Source organism: Saccoglossus kowalevskii, chromosome 6 (genome assembly GCF_978046115.1).
Source record: "Saccoglossus kowalevskii chromosome 6, keSacKowa6.1, whole genome shotgun sequence".
Classification (NCBI taxonomy): domain Eukaryota; kingdom Metazoa; phylum Hemichordata; class Enteropneusta; family Harrimaniidae; genus Saccoglossus; species Saccoglossus kowalevskii.
The window spans coordinates 3,350,999-3,359,526 of NC_140646.1; positions in this window are offsets into that span (position 1 = coordinate 3,350,999).

Consider the following 8,528-nt stretch of genomic DNA (forward strand, 5'->3'; position numbering starts at 1 on the left):
TTTTATATAGTTTAAAACTGTGTTAGTGAACTTTTCTATATTATATAAAGCCTAACTAGTTATAGCGAAACCTTTAGGCAGTTTCAGGGCATAACGTGTGACCATGGAGGTGGTGGTATGATCAACTTATAAAACATCTATCTTACGTGGTTACTCACGAATATTTTTGCAGATTCTTATTTGCTCAGTGACCTAAATAATTAGCATGCCACTGACAAAACAACCTGTAAATTTCCTCAAGTCACATTTCTTTGATTTATGACAAATATACGAGTTGGAGATCCATATACAAATATCAACCTCCAATAGTCTTCCATATCAAGACTGTTTCATTGGGCGGTTGCTACTATACACAGGTTTTATTTTATATAAATATTATTTCTGACTTGGTTTTTCTTAAAATTTTCTCTGTGAAGATTATCATCCGCACCTTAAGTTTTTAACTTAAATGTTGCGTTGATATCAATTTGAAAATACACTGTTTACCAGGAAAACGCGTCTGCGTCAACTTAAAAATGCAATGTGCGTCGTCGTCTACTTGGAAATGCGACTGCGTCAACTTGAAAATGCTAATGTGCGTCGTCGACTACTAGCAAAAATGCGTCTGCGTCAACTTGAAATGAAAAAAGGAAAGTCACCTAGGGGGACTCGTTTTGCGTCGACAACTTGAAAAGTGCAAGTTGCGTCGTCTACTAGGGGGACTTGTTTGCTTCGACAACTTGGAAAATGAAGTGTCGTCGTCTATAAATTAAGGAACAGCGTCAGCGACAAATACGTGTGACTTCTACAAATCATCACCCGTTAAATCGCGACTACTACAACTCGCTTTGCGACAACTACTAATTAATTAGCGACGACTGTGAATAAGTTTTGCGCTTATTGCTACTACTACAATTGGTAAACGTAGACATCGGAAATCGCACTTTTGTTGAAGAAGCAGCATAATTTTGAAGCTATATGTTTTATCATGCAACTTATATTGACGTAGCAGGGTCCCGTACGGCTTTCCATAAAAATGTGTAGTGCGTCTGCGTCAACTTGATATGCTAATGTGCGTCGTCGACTACTAGCAAAAAATGCGACTGCGTCAACTTGAAAATGCTAATGTGCGTCGTCGACTACTTGCAAAAATGTGTCTGCGTCAACTTGAAATAAAAAAAGGAAAGACACCTAGGGGGCTCGTTTTGCGTCGACAACTTGAAAACTGCAAGTTGCGTCGTCTACTAGGGGGACTTGTTTGCTTCGACAACTTGGAAAATGAAGTGTCGTCGTCTATAAATTAAGGAACTGCGTCAGCGACAAATACGCTGTAGTGTGTTAGTGACTTCTACAAATCATCACCCGTTAAATCGCGACTACTACAACTCGCTTTGCGACAACTATTAATTAATAAGCGACGACTGTGAATAAGTTTTGTGCTGATTGCTACTACTACAATTAGTAAACGTAGACATCGGAAATCGCACTTTTGTTGAAGAAGCAGCATAATTTTGAAGCTATATGTTTTACCATGCAATTTATATCGACGCAGCAGGGTCCCGTACGGCTTTCCATAGTTTTGTGCTTTTAGCCTTTTCCATCTTAATTGCTGATTGCTGGAGGAGTAATGTGTTATGATAGCGACTTAGTCTTTGCATTCCATATCCACACTGTTAGGACTTTTGTTTAGATTAACGACTTCTGAGTTAAGTTTGAAGTTTATAAGCGTATATGACAGGAGTTTGATTAATAGATTGTTTATTCATTGTTTATTAGTTACCGCTTTGCAATGCTTTAACCGAGAGACGCATCCCTGATAATCACGTGATCATGCTGGACGGAACTTGACTCAGTGATTTGGAACTAATTACGATATAACCGTCGCTATCCGGACCGCTATTTCTGACAGTTTGTTATTAAAATAGCGGACGATTATTCAGTAGATATGACTTGTCCAGTACTTAGTGTGATTGGCTATGTGCAAATTGAATGTGTGAAGGCCACGCCTCCTTAGAGTCTTTTAGCTACTTTGTGCTGCTTTAAGTGTTGATACGTAATAAACAGTCTAAGTCCTTGGGGACAGAGAGGGAGAGAACTCAGCGAGGCAAGAGAGTCTTGGTCTGTCCGGACAGAGTCTCCGACGAGGCAGTTCGCCTCGAGGCGTTCACGATGTGGCTAATGACTAGCTATTGAAACGTATTTCGTTGTGTGCGTCTATTTGACTGTAGAGCTTAAGTGACGTTCCCGGTGCGGTACCTCAAGTAGAGGAGATATAGAGACAGATGAGAATTTCCCCCTGACACATCTTCCAAACTTTCAGTAACGTATCTCCGAATCTGCTGTAACCGGGTATTTTGAAATTAACCCCATTAAATGATATATTGTGAAGTATGATAAACGTTTATGTAATTTTGCTACCAACTCACATTGCAACTGTGACAGTTAGCATGTTCTAACACAAATTTAAACTTGCAACTGTAGAGGTGAATTCAAGATATTCAGGAATGATTTATTCAATTTTAATTATATTCTAGCATTTTGTATGCGGTGTGTAGCAGTACGTATTCTACTACCGACACGATGTCGGCGAGTCTCTTGAATCCTGTCTCAAATAGTTTTCAAAATGCGCATGTCTGGAAAGGAAGACCATCTAAAACTGAAAGTTGAAAATTAGTGGTTGAAAAAACGATAATGGAAACATTAGCTTCAAAACCGGTAAAAGTTGGGAAGTCGAAAATGCTGGCTGGAAGGTTTTGGGTTTGTAGCATGCATGTTGATTGACTGCCATATTCCGCTCACTGCTAGATCTCACATGGCCAAGCTTTACGTCCTTGGCAACCAGTTTCGATCACATGACACAGGCCAAGCTTTCCCCTAAAGACGGTGGTAGCGCCAATGTTCACTCCGCAGTATTCCGTTCACACAACAATATCGACAGTACAAAAACGCTCTTACGGTAAATGCAAGAGCGATTCTCGATTTCATTTGAAGGATTACACGAATGTTTTTTTTTTTACACGTTTCCCGAAACCAAACAGACAACCTGGGAAATGTGATTGGTGGATCAGTGCATTCTCTAGTCTCGTGTTATTAACCAATCAGAATGCTGTAATTCTTTTGAAATTCCCCACTGAGACTTTCTGGTAACGCAGTGCGGAAGTGAATTATCGATGTCGAAATACTATTTCTTGGAATTGATTTCAGCGAATAAACGGCATGATTTTTTTCAAAAAACTGGTAACTAGCAATTTTTGAAAGGTAAACTGAATATGGCATGAAATATTTGCGGCATTTCAATTTTATTTACAGGTCATTGTCTAAGTGTAGTTTACGCACGGTTACCGTGGTCTACGCATTCACAACAGACCCGTAGTTGGGGGGGGGGGGGGGTCGAACCCCCTAAATTTTGGAAGTGAATCTCAGTTAGTAAAGTGTTGGGATGGAACGTGATTGATCGGTCCCGTATTTTTTCCAGCACAATACTGTACTTTCCTAGTTTGGTTCATTAGTTTTGTATTCTTCAAGTTAATGATGGCATATACACTGTTTCTTGCCAAATTTAGTTAACTTATTGTATTAGTACGTATAGCCTGTGTTATTAGACAATTGTGTACAGCTACGGGTTGAACAGATCATTCAAAAAAATGCTGACGATTTATCATCACGAGTTGTATAGGTTGAAGAGCCTCTTGTAGTCAACAATTTACTCCAGTGTGTTGCTTCAGCACTCAAAGTATGCGATGAATCATACTTTTCAAACACATTCGTTTTACTACAAAAACTGCGACAATTCTAGTGACGAGCTGTGAGTGTGAACGCAGTTTCTCCGCATTGAGAAGGTTGAATACATACATGGGGCGAAAGAGATTGACATCTCTAGCTTTACTCCACATTCATCGATATTCATTTGGTCGTGTTGTGGATACGTTCGCAAAGTTACATCCAATGAGGATAACTTATGTAATGTACTGTGTGATATGCCATGTCTGCGTTATCAAAGCACTGTGCTACACAAACTATTGTATGTTTCTTCATTTTTACATAAATGATATATCATGTACTATATAGGGTGTGCTACATCGCGCGTTAAAATTTGCATATAACATTAGCGCGTAACAAAGATTGTGATAAAGGAAAGCGTGGTATAAACAACGATCAGTGATTACTTGAAATCATTACCAGGAGGGGGGGGGGGTAAAAGAAAAGTTAAATAACATTTTATTATTTAATAGTTTATTAAAATACATATGTTTGTCCAACTCCCTGTGGTTCAAATATGGTTTCGGCATTGTCCGGTTTGAACAATAAGTTCGGCATTGTCTGGTTTGAACAACAAGTTCGGCATTGTCTGGTTTGAACAACAAGTTGGGGAAACTGTCATGAATTAGCTGATTACTAGTGAATGGCTGTGTTATATCTGTCACCATTTAGTGATTACTAGTGAATGGCTGTGTTATTTCTGTCATCATTTAGTGATTACTAGTGAATGGCTGTGTTATGTCTGTCATCATTTAGTGATTACTAGTGAATGGCTGTGTTATGTCTGTCACCATTTAGTGATTACTAGTGAATGGCTGTGTTATATCTGTCATCATTTAGTGATTACTAGTGAATGGCTGTGTTATATCTGTCATCATTTAGTGATTACTAGTGAATGGCTGTGTTATATCTGTTATCATTTAGTGATTACTAGTGAATGGCTGTGTTATATCTGTCATCGTTTAGTGATTACAGTAACAGAAGTCTTCTGTTACTGTTGCCATTTTGGTATTTGAACCATCACACCTGTACTATACCAATTACGGTAATATTACGTTGCGTGCGACACCTGGGGGCTCGTCCGGGAACAGTGAAGACATATAGAAGACAACATGGCCAGCGAGATAAAAGATATGTCGAAGCAAGAGTTGATGGAATGGGCGGACGAACTGGGAATGACTGGAGAAGACAAAAGGAAATTTATTTTGGAGCAACTGAGTTCTCAGCGGGCTGACAGACAAGCCGCGAGGGAAGAGAGAAGAGCAAAAATGGAAATAGAAGCAGAGGTGAGGAAAATGGAGATTGAGGAAAGAAAGGAAAAGTTACGGCTGGAAGCGGAAAGTGAGATTGAGGAAAGAAAGGAAAAGTTACGGCTGGAAGCGGAAGCAGGCGAAAGAGAGAAATTGTGAATGGAAGCAGAACAGAAGCAAAACCTTCTTTCAATGTTTCAATGCAATGTTCTGTTTAGATTGAGTGTTATCTTTCAATAGTATTGATAGGTCAACATGATTATAATCTACAGGTGGTAGCCTCGACAGGTCTTTAACCACAAAACACGGAATATAATTCGGGTCGATCACTTGCAACAGAACCAAAATATCTTGTACATTATTCATAGATTTTTTGTGCCCTTGTCGGCGAATCAGACGTTTTGAGCTATGTTTACCACACATATACAATAATACCTTAGCGTACTCTATTTCCGAGTCCGTATAGAAATCAGTGCACAGTTTAGTAATAATATCCATAACAAGAATATCCATTTTGTTTACAATAAAACATAGCATTTCACTAAAGATTGGAGCAGATGTGGGAGATGCTTCATTATTTTGTGACTTACGGTTAGGGTGCGTAGAGCCTACGTAGCCATTGTCATTGTCAATGCCATCATCCATTCGTGCATGCCGACCAAACTGTTTTTGCTTGCAATGAGGACATAAATCCAGGTTGCCTTGACTAAAAGTAACATTAGTAGTTGAACCACAATCATTACGTCTAGTCTTGCTCATATTTGGAGTATATGTCCAACAACATAACAAATATCGTACAAAATATAGATTCTTATGACAAGCATGTGAACAAACACAGTCAGTACCTTGAAGCGCCCTCAGACTAATATTTACACTTTAGTTTCCAACCTTGCACCACTCTTCCCCTAATTTTTACTCTGGTTTCACATCTCGCACCTCTATTCTATTACTTTGGAATTCAGTTTTACACTTTACACCACACTTTCACTACCTTTCTCTCTGGTTTCACGCTTTGCATCTCTATTTACTTGCTTTGAACATTAGTCTAAAATTTCGCACGACTTTTCCACTACTTTACCCTCAAAATTTGTCCCGATATTCCACTACTTTGCACTTTAGTTTCTCACCTTGCACCACTCTTTCACTACTCTCCACTTTGACGTCACATCTTGCATCTCTATTGTGTTAGTTTTAATTCATTATCCAAGTATATTCCTTAGTCTCATCCCTCGTAAGCATTAGCTTTTGTCATGGATCAGTCTTTTTTTTTTTTTTTTTTTTTTTTTTTTTTTTAATTAATCGTATATTAAAGTGTGATGTAATAAATACAATGCACAGATTTTAATTAATCGTATATTGAAGTGTGATTAATAAATACAATGCACAGATTTTAATTAATCGTATATTAAAGTGTGATGTAATAAATACAATGCACAGATTTTAATTAATCGTATATTGAAGTGTGATTAATAAATACAATGCACAGATTTTAATTAATCGTATATTAAAGTGTGATGTAATAAATTCAATGCACAGATTTTGATTAATCGTATATTAAAGTGTGATGTAATAAATACATTGCACAGATTTTAATTAATCGTTTATTGAAGTGTGATTAATAAATACAATGCACAGATTTTAATTAATCGTATATTAAAGTGTGATGTAATAAATACAATGCACAGATTTTGATTAATCGTATATTAAAGTGTGATGTAATAAATACATTGCACAGATTTTAATTAATCGTATATTAAAGTGTGATTAATAAATACAATGCACAGATTTTAATTAATCGTATATTAAAGTGTGATGTAATAAATACAATGCACAGATTTTAATTAATCGTATATTAAAGTGTGATGTAATAAATACAATGCACAGATTTTAATTAATCGTATATTAAAGTGTGATGTAATAAATACATTGCACAGATTTTAATTAATCGTATATTAAAGTGTGATTAATAAATACAATGCACAGATTTTAATTAATCGTATATTAAAATGTGATTAATAAATTCAATGCACAGATTTTAATTAATCGTATATTAAAGTGTGATGTAATAAATACAATGCACATATTTTAATTAATCGTATATTGAAGTGTGATTAATAAATACAATGCACATATTTTAATTAATCGTATATTAAAGTGTGATGTAATAAATACAATGCACAGATTTTAATTAATCGTATATTGAAGTGTGATTAATAAATACAATGCACAGATTTTAATTAATCGTATATTAAAGTGTGATGTAATAAATACAATGCACAGATTTTAATTAATCGTATATTGGAGTGTGATTAATAAATACAATGCACAGATTTTAATTAATCGTATATTAAAGTGTGATGTAATAAATACATTGCACAGATTTTAATTAATCGTATATTGAAGTGTGATTAATAAATACAATGCACAGATTTTAATTAATCGTATATTAAAATGTGATGTAATAAATACAATGCACAGATTTTGATAAATCGTATATTAAAGTGTGATGTAATAAATACATTGCACAGATTTTAATTAATCGTATATTAAAGTGTGATTAATAAATACAATGCACAGATTTTAATTAATCGTATATTAAAGTGTGATTAATAAATACAATGCACAGATTTTAATTAATCGTATATTAAAGTGTGATTAATAAATACAATGCACAGATTTTAATTAATCGTATATTAAAGTGTGATGTAATAAATACAATGCACAGATTTTAATTAATCGTATATTAAAGTGTGATGTAATAAATACAATGCACAGATTTTAATTAATCGTATATTAAAGTGTGATGTAATAAATACATTGCACAGATTTTAATTAATCGTATATTAAAGTGTGATTAATAAATACAATGCACAGATTTTAATTAATCGTATATTAAAATGTGATTAATAAATACAATGCACAGATTTTAATTAATCGTATATTAAAGTGTGATGTAATAAATACATTGCACAGATTTTAATTAATCGTATATTGAAGTGTGATTAATAAATACAATGCACAGATTTTAATTAATCTTATATTAAAGTGTGATGTAATAAATACATTGCACAGATTTTAATTAATCGTATATTGAAGTGTGATTAATAAATACAATGCACAGATTTTAATTAATTGTATATTAAAGTGTGATGTAATAAATAGAATGCACAGATTTTAATTAATCGTATATTAAAGTGTGATGTACAGAATACTGATTAACTTTTTTTAAATACAAATACAAAAAAAAGAACAAATAAAGTTGAACAAAATACAAATACAAAAACACAAAAAACAAGGTCAAAGTCGCTCATGTTATATATATATATTTTTACAGTATTTTTATTTTTCTAGGTATTTCATTATATTTTCCCATTTGTTAACAAATATTTCGTATTTGTTATATTGTTCTGCAATTGCTTTTTCTAGGTTAAAGGTTTGTTTTACTCTTTCAATGAATAAGTTTAAGTTTGGTTTAGAATTATTGAACCTCGCAATATATAATTCGTATTTCCCAAGTAAAATTAAGTGCTTCCACAGGGC